We start from the raw sequence: 14,932 nt of genomic DNA, 5'->3' as shown, positions 1-14,932 counted from the left end.
CAACCCTGGCGCATCACCCCAACAGCCTTCTACAGTAATAATATTCCTAGGTCGGCAACACAGGTTCAACCAGGCTCAGAATCCTGTCCAAGGACACAAGATGAGTAATACGTTTTTATTCTATTTTTATTTTTATTTTCTTAAGATGGTTAAAATTGGGCCAGGTGCAGTGGTTCACACTCCTAATTCCAGCACTTTGAGAGGCTGAGGCTGGCAGATCACTTGACCCCAGGAGTTCGAGACCAGTCTCGGCAACACAGCAAAACACTGTCTCTACAAAAGATAAAAATATAGGCCGGGCGCAGTGGCTCACGCCTGTAATCCCAGCACCTTGCCAGGCCAAGGTGGGTGGATCACTTGAGGTCAGGAATTCAAGACCAGCCTGGCCAACATGGTGAAACCTTATCTCTACTAAAGATACAAAAATTAGCCAGGCATAGTGGCACGCACCTGTAATCCCAGCTACTTGGAAGGCTGAAGCAGGAGATTCCCTTGAACTCGGGAGGCAGAGGTTGCAGTGAGCCAAGATCGAGTCACTGCACTCCAGTCTGGGCGACAGAGCAAGATTCTGTCTCAGGGGAAAAAAAAAAGACCACATGTGGTGGCTCACGCCTGTAATCCCAGTACTTTGAGAGGCTGAGACAGGAGAACCGATTGAACCCAGGAGACGGAGGTTGCAATAAGCTGAGATGGCACCACCGCACTCCGGCTTGAGGGACAGAGTGAGACTCTGCCTAAAATAATAAAAATATATTTAAAAATAAAAATGAAAAAAATCAGCCTGGTGCAGTGGTGTGTAACTGTAGTCCCAACTACTAGGAAGGCTGAGGTGAGAGGATTCCCTCAACCTGGGAGGTCAAGGCTGCAGTTAACGGTGATTGCGTGATTGCACCACAGCACTCCAGCCTGGGCGACAGAGCAAGAACCTGTTTCAAAAAAAAAAAAAAAGGTTAAAAATTTCAAAGCTAATATATTCTTATTTTATTATTTTTATTTATTTATTTATTTTTAGTGCAGAGTGCAGTGGCACAATCTGTAGTCTCGAACTCCAGAGCTCAAACGATCCTCCCACCGCAGCCTCCCAAGCAGCTGGGACTACAGGCCTGTGCCACTATGCTTGGTTAAAAGCTAATATATTCTCTTAATAAGGGAGGGAACAGCTTTCAAAGAAAGACAGAATTAAGATGAATGAATAAAAGCTGAGGCAGATTTCAGGCTTGAGACCAAGGCAGGGCTTCTTAACAATGAGAAGCAGCCTATAAGGGTGGTGACTGGGCCCCTGGCAGTCAGTAGAGATCTTCTTACAGGTCTTGATATCAGGCGAGGTTGAACTAGAGGTCCTTGAGGATCTCAATCAATTCCAAGGTTTTATGATGGGTCATGTCAAAGCAAAAAATTATTCTGACACTTTTTACAAATGGTAAGGCAGACTTCATTTAGGATTACAACAACAGGTGTCAAGGTCATTGCAACAGGGAGAAAGATCGGGCTCAACTCCAAATACAGCAAAGACATCTGGAGATCGGTAGCCAATGAGCAGGGGGAGGCGTCCGTGGAGGGGAAATTACTAAGAAGAGACATTAAAGTCAGGGGGATTCTTGCTAAATCAACTTAACATGATTCCTGCTGAAGGCAGGTTGACTTAGACAACAAGGATAGGGACAAGAAACTTGATCAGGTGTATTCAGATCTCCAGAATAGAAGATATCTCTCTAAACTCATCTAGCAGCTCTCTAACTTTAGCAGGATTCTTGCTAAAACTAACTGGTAAGGCCTGGAAGGTGGGGGTGGTGTTAGGTAACATGGGGTACCTTAAAATGGCGCCGTACCTTAAGATGGGGCCAGTTCCGCGTTCTTCTCCCCTCCTTGACCGGGCACTGTCTGAATCCGCCAAATGAGGGCCAATCAGAAAGAAGCATCTCCCGCCTTCCCTTGGGCCCGCCCCTAGCCCAATCCACATGGGCCCAAGGGATATAAAACTAAGCATCTCCCGCCTTCCCTTGGGTCTGCCCCTAGCCCAATCCACATGGGCCCAAGGGATATAAAACCCAGCACACCAGCAGCCCTCTCTCTCTTCTCTTCCTTCTCTTTGCGTGGTGCCGCTCGATACCTCCAATAAAGATCTCTTGACGGCGACCGGTGTAGTTTGGTCTCCACCCAGCCCCTTTCATTGGTGCCGTGACTCGGATCAGGACTCCCCACCCCCCTCGGTGGGACCCCGATCCCTTTCGGGCTCAGTCCAGACCCCGGCCGGCCTTCACCCATTCTCCTGTTCGCCAAGCTGTTCGCCCAACACCAGCCTCGTCTCGGTAAGTCTTCCCCTCCAGGGTCTACCTCTCTAGGCAGGCAAGAGACCCCACGAAGCGCCTCGCCTCAAGCCCCTAAGGCCACGGTAGACCCCAAATAGCAAAACTGGCCCACATATCCCCTAGACAACCAAAGCAAATGCCCCACTTATGGGTCTCTCGATCCTAACATTCTCCAGGATCTCTACAATTATTGCGAGAGAACAGGAAAATGGGTAGAGATCCCATATATCCATGGCTTCTTTCTCCTACGGGATAGACCTAACCTTTGTCTCCCTTGCAAAACCGCAGCAGCTCCTTGACGCTCTTAAACTGCCAACCTCTCCCTCTGCCCCTGACTTCGACCCAGCCGACGAACTCCCCCCCCCCATACCACCACCCTCCGCCGCACCCTCCGGCCGCCACCCAACCGGAAGTCACCCAGCCTCCCGCTGCCCTCCCCCCCCACACCCTCAACCGCCTATCCCATCAGCCCCGGCCTTCAGCCCCCCTACCACTCACTCAAAGTCACACACCCCCCACATTGCCCCCCTTAGAGAGGTGGCAGGAGCTGAAGGTATTGTCCGAGTCCAGGTCCCCTTTTCTATGGCTGACTTATCACAAATAGAAAAACGCCAAGGCTCCTACACTTCCAATTCTGCTTTATATATCAAAGAATTCCAATACCTCATCCAAGCTTCCATGACATCTATATGATTCTAACACCCTCCTTCCCGAGGAGCGTAGGCGAGTCTAGGAACAAGCTCAAACTTACGCAGATGAGGTTCATCAAACAACCCCAGCCCTACCGCTAGGAGCACAGGCAGTACCTGAGCATGAGCCCAATTGGGATTATAACACCCAAAATGGAGTATCAGCCCGAGACCATTTCGCTACTTGCATCATAGCTGGTCTACGGAGGGCAGCTCAAAAGGCAGTTAACTTTGAAAATCTTCATGAAGTCATACAGGATAAAAATGAAAACCCACTGGGCGTGGTGGCTCACACCTGTAATCTCAGCACTTTGGGAGGCCGAGGTGGGTGGATCACGAGATCAGGAGATCCAGACCACGGTGAAACCCCGTCTCTACTAAAAATATAAAAAAATTAGCCGGGCATGGTGGCGGGCCCCTGTAGTCCCAGCTACTCAGAGAGGCTGAGGCAGGAGAATGGCGTGCAGTGAGCCGAGATCGCGCCACTGCACTCCAGCCTGGGTGACAGAGTGAGACTCCGTCAAAAATGAAAACCCGTCCGCTTTTCTAGATCGCCTTACACAGGCACTCCAACAATACACCAACATAGATCCCGAAACCCCAGACGGTAGGCAACTCCTCATGTCCCATTTTTTTGCTCAGAGTTTTCCTGATATCAAAGATAAACTAAAAAAAAACTGGACAAAGGCCCCTTCACCCCTCAAACCGAGATCTTAGTGACGGCATTTAAGGTGTATCACAATCGAGATGAGAAGGCAAAGAGGCAAAAGTACCAGTTACTGGCACAAGCCCTTCAAGCCTCCCCTCGATCACACGGCCATAAGTTGTCATCTGCCCATCCATCCCAATGTCAGCCCCCAGGGCCCTGTTTCAAATGCAGAAAGGAAGGGCACTGGGTCCCAGAGTGCCCAAATCCCAGACCCCTCAACCGGCCATGTCCTAAATGCCACCAATCTGGCCATTGGGGCATAGACTGCCCCGGCTCCCGAAGGGGGACCAGGACGGCCACCATCCCAACTCCCAATCTTCTAGGATTGGCCATTCAAGACTGACGGGGCCTTGGGACTTCCTTCCTGACACAAATCATCACCACACAGGAGCCCAGGGTCTCTTTAACAGTGGATGGACGTCCCATCACCTTTCTCCTAGACACCGGAGCTGCTTTCTCGGTTTTAAGGGAATTTTGGGACGCCAATTCTCCTTTTGTATCTTCTATAGTCAGGGTTGGAGGCCAAACCATACGTCCAAGAGCTACCCCTCCCCTCTCCTGCACCTTCTCCGGTCACATGTTCTCTCATCGGTTCCTACTCATGCCCTAATGCCCTCTCCCCCTATTAGGAAGGGACATCCTCTCACCTTTAATCCAGCCACCCCCCCGCCAAAATCCACCTCACTCATTGCATTCCATATACCAGGCTCCTGCTCCTCCTCCACCTTCACTCCCAACAGGTGTCAATCCTGTAGTTTGGGATACTACCACTGCTTCGTTAGCACTATGCACCCCCATACAAATCTCCCTCAAAAATCCACATCACTTTCCCAGCCAACCCCGATATCCTCTCCCCACCTCTAGTCTGAGGGGATTACAACCAGTTATCTCCGATCTCCTCAGGAAGGGGTTCCTTAGACCAACCCACTCACCATTCAACACCCCCATTCTAGCAGTAAAAAAACCCAATGGTACGTTCCGCCTCATCCAAGATCTCAGCTCTTATCCTCTATTCCTCCTAGTGCCACACATTTCTCAGTCATAGATCTTAAAGATGCCTTTTTCACCATTCCCCTCTCCCCTCAGTCATAAGACCTGTTCGCCTTCACTTGGACTGACCCAGACACTAAACAGTCACAACAGCTCACGTGGACAGTGCTTCCCCAAGGGTTCAAAAATAGCCCCCATATCTTTGATTAAACTCTTGCCTCAGACCTACAAAAATTACACTTTCCCCAGTCCACCCTCCTACAATACATTAATGACCTTCTCCTATGCGGTCCCTCTCTGTCTCACAAACTGACACCACCTCTCTTCTCAACTTCCTTGCTGACCGAGGCTACCGAGTATCCCCCCAAAAGGTCCAGCTCTCCCTCACTCAAGTCACCTATCTAGGAGTCCTCCTTTCCCATGACTCAAAGGCCATCACCCTAGACCGAAAGTGCTTCATTAGAAGTCTTCCCATCCCAAAAACCAAACAAGAGATACTCCCCTTCTTAGGACTAGCAGGCTACTTTAGAACTTGGATCCCCAACTACTCTTTATTAGCAAAGCCCCTATGTGATCTCTCCCGAGGTACCCCATCCGAGCCTGTAGAGGCCACAGTCAAGAAGCCCTTCCTGTCACTCCAACAGGCACTACTCAAAGCCCCAGCCCTACATCTTCCAGACTTAAAACAACCTTTCATTCTATATGTACATGAGCACAATGGCTTGGCTCTTGGAGCCGTAGGTCAGATGCACGGACCCACCTTTGCGGCAGCTGCATACCTATCCAAACAATTCTGAGAGCGAACTTGGCCCGCAGGGAACTGAGTTTTCTCCTTTCCCTCCTCACTCGTCCGGCCTGGGTTTCCTCCCTTCTCTCGCTCAAAAAATCCTGGCACCAGGTAACCCACGGCCCTCGGCCTTACAGAGGCCCATCAGTTCTTTCGTTTTGGTGACGACCAGCTCGAAGGTTCTGACTCGCAACACGGCCATCGGCTAATAGGGGACGCCCTGTTCAGCCAGCCGCCGTATACATATACCCCTTCCTCTCTCACCATGGGAGGCTCTGCATCCCTGCTGGCCGACTAGACCCCACCGTGCGAGGGTGGGCCCCCTGCCTTCGGGCCCCGGCTGCAGCCTACCTACTACTTCAAGAGTCAAAGAAATTAACGTTTAGGGCAGCTGTTGTCATTACCTCCCCCCATCAACTCAAGGAACTCCTGACCTACAAAAGTCTACAAACCCTTCCCCCTTGCCGCGTACTGTCTCTCCTAGTTTCCTTCCTGCCTGATTCCACTGTAGCTTTCCAAACATGTGCACCCCTCAATCCCGCCACCCTCCTGCCTGTCTCTCCTTAAACACGAACCCACAAACCTCTCTAAAGCCAGGCACACCCGTACCCCACAACCCTCTCAAAGTTCGCATTTCTAAAACGCCCTCCCTTCCTACTATTCCTAAGGTGCCAGCTGCTGCCCTCATGCCTGCTCCGAGCCCGCTCTTCTGGCTCTCCACCTCTTACATCTTCTACGGACCCTCCTCCACCAACAGGCCCCCTTCACAACCCTACTACCATTCACCCTCAAAGAAACCTACAACGCTAACCAGAGGTCACACACCAATGTCATCAGTTACACCCGATGCGCCATCGACGCATCCTCAATAAACCTTCCCCTCCCTAAACTCACCATAATAAATAAGGACCCTAACCAGGACCCTTATTTCCACATGTTCCACTTGCCATTTGCTTTCCACACAAACAATCCCGCAGAATGGCCCCAAAACTATGGCTGTCCCTGGACCAGCTGTGATATGAATTAAATCACCAAAAAAAAAGACAGACCCCATTCATATATTATGTCACCAAAACAATGCCTCATCTCAAGCAATTCACATCACCGACCCAGCCAACGCAATCTGGGGCCAGGCAGCCACAGGGGGAATATACCCAAGCAACGCCTGGTCTTATCCAGCACAAACTGTAACCATCACCCGTACCCTAAAAACTGACTCCCAACAGGTTCTAGCTGAAATTAACACAACACCTCTCAGGTCCCTACTTCCGATTGTTTCTTATGCGCAAACATCAACAAACCCCCTCTTGCTGCAGTTCTCCATAAACACAAGCAACTCCTCCCCGCCCCCGACCACCGGCTTTGTAATCTCCCATGTCCCCCTCCTTGCCAACCTCAGCGTCCCTATTCCTACCTGTTACAACACCAGCTACCACCCCCCATCGCCCCACAATGTAACATGCAAACAAACTGTCACCCCCCCCAACTTTCCCTCAACTCACATTGCTCTCCTTCTCTGAAGGCCTTCAAGCCTATAAGTTTAATCACCCTAAACCCAACTCTCCTGAGGACCGTCAGAAAAAAAAAAGCAATCTTCCTACCTATCATGCTTGGAATCTCTCTAACAACCTCTCTCATAGGTATACAGCGTATCCCAATTTTCAGACGGCCATTGAGGAAACGGCTCAGTCTCTAGCCGCCCTCCAACAACAAATCACATCTCTAGCTGGTGTCACCCTTCAAAACCGCCGCACCATCGACCTACTCACAGCCGAAAAAGGCGGTACTTGCATCTTCTTACAGGAGAACTGTTGTTATTACATTAATGAGTCCCAAGTAATTGAAACTAGCATTAAAACCTACATCAGATAAAACGTAAACTAATGAATGCTAGCACTACTCCCTCCCTTTGGGAAACCCTCAAAACCCCCCTCTTAGCTTGGCTCCTTCCCTTTTTAGGCCCCCTAATGGGTATCCTCGCTTTCTGCGCACTACTCCCCTGCCTCGTTAAGTTTCTCTTCCATATCTAACCAAACATTTAACCAGCTTCTCCTCAGAAACTACCAACTTTTAGCCACCAGCAAGGACGGGACAGATTCCACAGACGGGCTCACAACCTGCTAACCCAAGCCAGTCATGACAACCGCCAACCGATTCCACAAATTTCTCAACGATCTCTGCGCCGACAGCTGGCTCATCCCCAACCCATCCCTGCCCCTCAACTGGCTCACGGCACTGGAGGATCTATACCTACAAGGAACATTACCCCATGCACAACCCTGACAGTTCTCCCTGTGCCCCCTCCCCACAGCGCCCCCACTCAGCAGGAAGCAGCCAGATGAACCACGACGCCCATTTTCCCCCATTTAAGAAAACAAAAAGGGAGGAATGTTAGGTAACATGGGGTACCTTAAAATGGCGCGGTACCTTAAGATGCGGCCGGTTCCGGGTTCTTCTCCCCTCCTTGACCGGGCACTGTCTGAACCCGCCAAAGGAGGGCCAATCAGAAAGAAGCATCTCCCGCCTTCCCTTGGGCGCCCCCCAGCCCAATCCACGTAGGCCCAAGGGATATAAAACCCAGCACACCAGCAGCCCTCTCTCCTCTTCCTTCTCCTTGCGTGGTGCCGCTCGATACCTCCAATAAAGATCTCTTGACCGCGACCGGTGTAGTTTGGTCTCCGCCCGGCCCCTTTCAGGTGGGCTAAAGGCCTAGCTGAGAACGGGGCTCAGAGAAGCCGGATTCAAGTTTGGTCAAGAGGCAAGTCTTCATCAGTAATAGTAACTCCAGGGAACAGAGGTCCTGATACCTCGAGGTGGTGCCCAAGGCAACAGGGAAGTACTAGCCAGAGCAAAGAGCAGAATCCAGACGTCCTAGCCCCAAGCTCAGTGGGGTGAGTTATAGCTGGTGCCCAGTAATACCTGACACCACATAACACCTTCTAGTTTCTCCATTTCTTCCCACATATAATTGCGCTTTTTTGCAAAATTTAGAAATGGCCGTTTCTAAACATCAAGCTACCATACAATAAGGGGAAACTACCTTTGCACATAATGCCGTGTGAGCAATTTATATACAATTTCTTGTGATATCGAGGCAGATTGATTCATCATCATGAAGATAACGAGGCTTTTCAAAGTGGCCTTGTAATGACAGGCATATAAATAGGCCAAAAAAAAAAAAAAAAAAAAAACTGAAACTAAAAGACTGGATTTAAAAGCCTCTGGCAAAAACCAAGAAGCTTGCAATAACTAACAGAATTACTAAACTACCCTAGCAAAGTTAAACAAAGTTCCATGATCCTAAAATCCAAAGGAGAGCATTTAAAGCTGACCCCAGCCTGGTCAACATAGCAAGACCCCATCTCCACAAAACTTCTTTTAAAGATTAAGTGGATGTGGTGGCACATGCCTGTTGCCCTGGCTACTTCAGAGGCTGAGGCAAGAGGATCATTTGAGTCCGGGAGTTACAGGCTGCAATGAACTACCTTCACAACACTGCACTCCAGCCTGAGTGGCAGAGTGAGAGTCCCTGTTTCTTAAAAAATAAAAATAAGGCCGGGCGCAGTGGCTCACACCTGTAATCCCAGCACTTTGGGAGGCCAACGTGGGAAGGTAACGAGGTTAGGAGTTCAAGACCAGCCTAGCCAATATGGTGAAACCCCGTCTCTACTAAAAATACAAAAATTAGCTGGGCGTGGCAACACACGCCTATAATCCCAGCTACTTGGGAGGCTGAGGCAGAAGAATCCCTTGAACCCAGGAGGCAGAGGTTGCAGTGAGCCAAGATCGCGCCACTGCACTCCAGCTTGGGCAACAGAGTGAGGCTCTGTCTCAAAAACAAATAAATAAATAAATAAATAAATATAAATAAAATTAGCCAGGCATGGTGGCATGCCTGTAGTCCTAGCTACTTGAGACACTGATGTGGGAGTATTGCTCAAGTCCAGGGTTCAAGGTTACAGAATATCCGTTTCTAAAATAATAATAAAAGTAAAAATAGGCCAGGTGTGGCAGCTCATGCCTGTAATCCTAGCACTTTAGGAGGTCAAGGCAAGTGGATCACCTGAGGTCAGGAGTTCGAGACCAGCCTGGCCAACATGGTGAAACCCTGTCTATACTAAAAATATGAAAATTAGCTGGATGTGGTGGTGGGCACCTGTAATCCCAGCTACTCAGGAGACTGAGGCTGGAGAACTGCTTGAACCTGGGACGTGGAGGTTGCAGTGAGCCAGGATCATCACGCCACTGCACTCCACCCTGGGCTACAAGGGCGAAACTCTTAAAAAAAAAAAAGTAGAAATAAATAAAGACGACACAACTGCCTTCCTTGATCTCAAAAGTGCGATCTACTGGCTAGGCAGAAGTTATTTAAGAATCCAGAAGGGTTGGTCACACGCAGTGGCTCACGCATGTAATCCTAGCACTTTGGGAGGCCAAGGCAGGCGGATCACTGGAGGTCAGGAGTTCAAGACTAGCCTGGCCAACATGGTGAAACCCCGTCTCTACTGAAAAAAATAGAAAAAAAAATTAGCCGGGCGTGGTGGTGCGTGCCTGTAATCCCAGCTACTTGGGAGGCTGAGGCAGGAGAATCGCTTGAACCCAGAAGGTGGAGGTTTCAGTGAGCCAAGATCACACCACTACACTCCAGCCTGGACAACAAAGTGAGACTACCTCCCCAAAAAAAAAAAAAAACAAAAAAAGGCCGGGCGAGGTGACTCAGGCCTATAATCCCAGCACTTCGGGAGGCCAAAGTGGGCGGATCACAAGGTCAGGAGGTGGAGACCATCCTAGCTAACACGGTGAAACCCGTCTCTACTAAAAGTACAAAAAAATTAGCCAGGTGTGGTGTCGGGCGCCTATAGTCCCAGCTACTCGGGAGGCTGAGGCAGGAGAATGGCGTGAACCTGGGAGACAGAGCTTGCAGTGAGCCAAGATCGTGCCACTGCACTCCAGCCTGGGCGACAGTGAGACTCCGTCTCAAAAAAAAAAAAAAAAAAGAAAAAAATCAATTTTCTATCTTTGTCCTCAATGGAGAGGGAAGAAATAGAAAACCTGATTTTCAAGCTAGATTTCCTGGCATGGGTAGGCGGCAGGTGTGGAGCACTGTCTGAGGAGGCTCCGAGTGTTAAGAGTGTCAGTGAAAACCTTGAATTTTTGTTTTTTTTGAGACATAGTCTGGCTCTGTCACCCAGGCGGGAGTGCAGTGGCGCGATCTCAGCTCACTGCAACCCCTGCCCCCTAGGTTCAAGTGATTCTCCTGCCTCAGCCTCTCAAGTAGCTGGGACTACAGGCGTATGCCACCACACCTGGCCAATTTTTATATTTTTGGTAGAGACAGGGTTTCACCATATTGGCCAGGCTGGGCTCAAACTCCTAACCTCAGGCGATCTGCCCACCTCAGCCTCCCATAGTGCTGGGATTACAGGTGTGCGCCCCCGCGCTGGGCTGAAAACTTCAAATTTTATTTATTTATTTACTTATTTATTTATTTATTTATTTATTTTTCCTTGAGACAGTTTCCCTCTTGTTGCCCAGGCTGGAGTGCAGTGGCACGATCTTGGCTCACTGCAACCTCTGCCTCCGGGGTTCAAGCGATGCTCCTGCCTCAGCCTCCCAAGTAGCTGAGATTACAGGCATATGCCACCAGGCCTGGCTAATTTTGTATTTTTAGTAGAGACAGGGTTTCACCATGTTGGTCAGGCTCCTCTCGAACTCTTGACCTCAGATGATCCACCCGCCTCAGCCTCCCAAAGTGCTGGGATTACAGGCGTGAGCCACCACACCTGGCTAAAACCTCGAATTTTCTACACAAAATTGTGTGTATGTGTGCATTTTTCTGAAAAGAGAAATCCAGAAAGGAAAAGGTCAAAATGTTTCTAAATCTTCAAAAGGTGACCAAAAATTTTAAGAGACAATGCTGCCAGAAAAACCATGTAGAAACGGCCACTGTCTCCCCAGGAGAAGAGAGAGGAACCGGTGGTGGTGGGCACCCAGGTCAGCTCCATGAGCAGGAATGCCACCTCTTCCCTTGCCAAGGGAATGGCCTCGGTAAACAGAAAGATGCTGTGGAGTTTCAGGCATTTTCTGGGGTTTTCCCATTCTGTTGGCTTCCCAGAATTAGTTACTTACAAAAAGAACATGGCGGCCAGGCACGGTGGCTCACGCTGTAATCCCAGTTTGGGAGGCCAAGGCGGGCGGATCACGAAGGCAGGAGATCAAGACCATCCTGGCTAACACGGTGAAACCCCATCTCCACTGAAAAATACAAAAAATTAGCCAGGCGTGGTGGTGGGTGCCTGTGGTCCCAGCTACTCGGGAGGCTGAGGCAGGAGAATAGCGTGAGCCTGCGAGGCAGAGCTTGCAGTGAGCTGTGATCGTGCCACTGCACTCTAAGCTGGGGGACACAGCAAGACTCCATCTCAAAACAAAACAAAAAGAAAAGAACATGGTTAGAAGTTGCTGAGTTGCATATTAGATCCCAGGTTGATTTAAGGTTAATTTTTTTTTTTTTTTTTTTTTTTTTTTTTTTGCTGTTGGAGTAATTTTCTGGTCACTATGTTGGCTTCTTGGTGGCCCCTGGAGCACAGCTGGCCTCCCGTCAGTCTGAGGGCCTCATGGAAAATAAACCTTTAGCAGGGGCACACAAGGAAAACAACCGGAAGTGGAGAGAAAAAGTAGCAGGAAAGGGATCCCAGTACAGTCAAAGATCAGTGAGTGAGCCAGGAAATGAGACAATCAGTAAATCAGTGGCTTCCACTGTCCATAACAAAGTCTGAAATAAGTTCCATAAAATCACTATTTTCTCTTCCTCTGTCACCTTGGCTGATGCCTCGCTGCACTGGAGACTTGCAGAATCATTAGTCTGTTCTTGCATTGCTATAAAAAAACACCAGAGACTGGGTAACTTACAAAGAAAAGAGGTTTATTTGGCTCACGGTTCTGCAGGCTGCACAAGAAGCATGGCACCAGCATCTGTTTCTGGTGAGGCCTCAAGAAGCTTCCACTCACGGCAGAGGCAAAGGGGGAGCAGACATGTCACAAGGCGAGAGAGTGCAAGAGAGAGAAGGAAGTGCTAAGCTCTTCAAACAATCAGCTCTCCTGTGAACTAACAGAGTGAGAGCTCACTCATCACCATGGGGATGGCACCAAGCCATTTGTGAGGGATCCACCCCCAAGACCCAAACACCTCCTGGCAGGTCCCACCTCCAATACTGGAGATCACATTTCAACATGAGATTTGGAGGGAACAAGCATCCAAACCGTATCAGAGAATATTAAACCAATAAGGGTACAGTCAATGAAAGGCAGAATCCTAAGAGCATGGACTCTGGGTCAGGACACCTGGATTCAAATCCTGGTTCCCTCAACACTTAACCATGCAACCATGGTCCAGCCCCAGGCACTCTGTGCCTCCGTTTCCTCATCTGTAAGATGAGGATGGCAGCAGCTAACAGGCAAGTGAGGTGTAAATGAATTAATATATATGAAGCTCTTGGAAAAGTGGCAGACACACAACAAGCACTCACAAACCTTTAGTCTTTTTTTTTTTTTGAGGCGAAATTTCGCTCCTGTTGCCCAGGCTGAAGTGCAATGATGCGATCTCGGCTCACTGCAACCTCCGCCTCCTGGGTTCAAGCGATTCTCCTGCCTCAGCCTCCTGAGTAGCTGGGATTACAGGCATGCGCCACCATGCCCGGCTAATTTTGTATTTTTAGTGGAGACGGGGTTTCTCCATGTTGGTCAGGCTGGTCTCGAACTCCCGACCTCAGTTGATCCACCCGCCTTGGCCTCCCAAAGTGCTGGGATTACAGGCCACCGCTCCCAGCCAACCTTTAGCCTTTATTATTCTTCAGTTCCTGCGCCCTGGGAGTCCTACAGGGAAAACCTGTTTAGGGTAAGGAGGGGAACTTTTCCAGCTTCCTGCAGCCGGTGAAATGGGAAGATAATTGGAGACCCACAGAACAGGATTCAAATTGCAGCCGCTCCACATATAACTTACTGTGAGCTAGTTTATTATTATTATTATTATTATTATTAGTTTTAGACAAGGTCTTACTCTGTCTCCCAGTCTGGAGTACAGTGGTTTGATCACAGCTCACTGCAGCATTGACCTCCCCAGGTTCAGGTGATTCTCCCACCTCAGCCCCACAAGTAGCTGGGACTACAGGTGCACATCTCATATCCAGCTGATTTTTGTATTCCTTTGTAGAGACAGGGTTTCTCCATGTTGCCCAGGCTGGTCTCAAACTCCTGGGCTCAAGTGAGCCACCCTCTTCAGCCTCCCAAAGTGTTAGGATTACTGACTATAGGAGTGAGCCACTGCATCCGGCACTGTGAGCTATTCTAGTTATGAAGTTCTCTGAAACTCCTCTTCTTCACCAGCTACATAGGGTTTGGCGACTTCCTGGAATTGTTGTAAGAAATGAGAATACACCATGTAGGTATTAAATAAATGTTATTTTCTTCATCTCTTCCCCTTCCTTGGGGTGCAAACGAGGCAATCAAAGCAAACGCTACATTCTTGCAACTCTCAGAAAGCTTGTCACCCTCCCAGATCAAGGCCTCAGGGCGCCCTGATACATCATGGCCAGCTGGGACTAGTGATGTTTTCTTGCCAAGAAACCAAGAATCACAGCACTTCACCAGGGCACACCCATGTGGCCTGTCCTCCAATGCTGAGATGTCAGCCATTTTCCACCCATGGCCCAGAGAGCAGGAATCAGGAAACGCAGAGGAAACAGCAAAACGATCTGGGCCTGGAGTCCCCCTGAGCAAATCCTGATTCTAACCTAAAGTTATGGGAACAACTTGACAACTACTTCATGAGGTGATGTCCGAATCATTAGCAAGAAAGGCTAGGGCAGGTCATTTTTATATAAACATCTGAAGGATAAAGAGTGTAGATAAATGTCAAAAACAATGCCTAAAATGGCTGCCTACGGCCTGCTTACACAGCTTTTTCCTTCTTTAGACAAATGATAAAACATCAGCACTTCTGAATATAAATCATCTTCAATTAAGACATTTCTGTTGGAAAAGCACTTTTGGCAGGACAAACGAAATATCTGCCACTGTTCTCCAACTTGGGTCTTTCAAGGTTGGCAGGGCGATTTATTTTTGTTGATTAAACAAAATACAAATGGAAAGGGCCTAAAAATTGATTAGCCAATTAAACTCAATGATTCTCAACAATGAAATGTGCATTATTAGCTTTGCCAGAGTTATAAAAATGTCTCCTAGCTTTACTGCCATTTTCACGATTTACACCATTGATATTTGTGCTGACAGAAAGATTAAGGACTGGCTGATGCAAAATTTGTCTTCTCTTTTGCTGTAACGGAAGGAAGAAAAACGATTAAGGGCTTGGGCCATTTCAGGAAGAACATCTGCACTGCATTGGTAATTCTTGAAAGAACGATCTGGGTTGAGCGAGGGAGCTGTTGTCACT

At 48.9% G+C, this 14,932-nt stretch overlaps 1 protein-coding gene across 8 annotated transcripts in view; it reads right to left on the bottom strand.

Annotated features, from left to right (window-relative positions):
- The window catches only part of TIAM1 (TIAM Rac1 associated GEF 1), a 457,120-nt gene that overhangs the window by 357,449 nt on the left and 84,739 nt on the right, over positions 1-14,932 (bottom strand). The window contains exon 1 of one of the 8 annotated variants that reach the window (XM_032174684.2): positions 451-905. The exons of the other annotated variants lie outside the window; for them this stretch is intronic. The gene's annotated coding sequence lies outside the window, so the exon portion shown is untranslated. Of the gene's footprint in view, positions 1-450; positions 906-14,932 lie in introns of those variants that run through there. 8 annotated transcript variants of the gene reach the window in all.

This window comes from Hylobates moloch, unplaced genomic scaffold, assembly GCF_009828535.3.
Source record: "Hylobates moloch isolate HMO894 unplaced genomic scaffold, HMol_V3 SCAFFOLD_14, whole genome shotgun sequence".
NCBI classification, from domain to species: domain Eukaryota; kingdom Metazoa; phylum Chordata; class Mammalia; order Primates; family Hylobatidae; genus Hylobates; species Hylobates moloch.
Note: the sequence above shows the minus strand (reverse complement) of the source record. Positions and strands in the feature narration are given on the sequence as shown.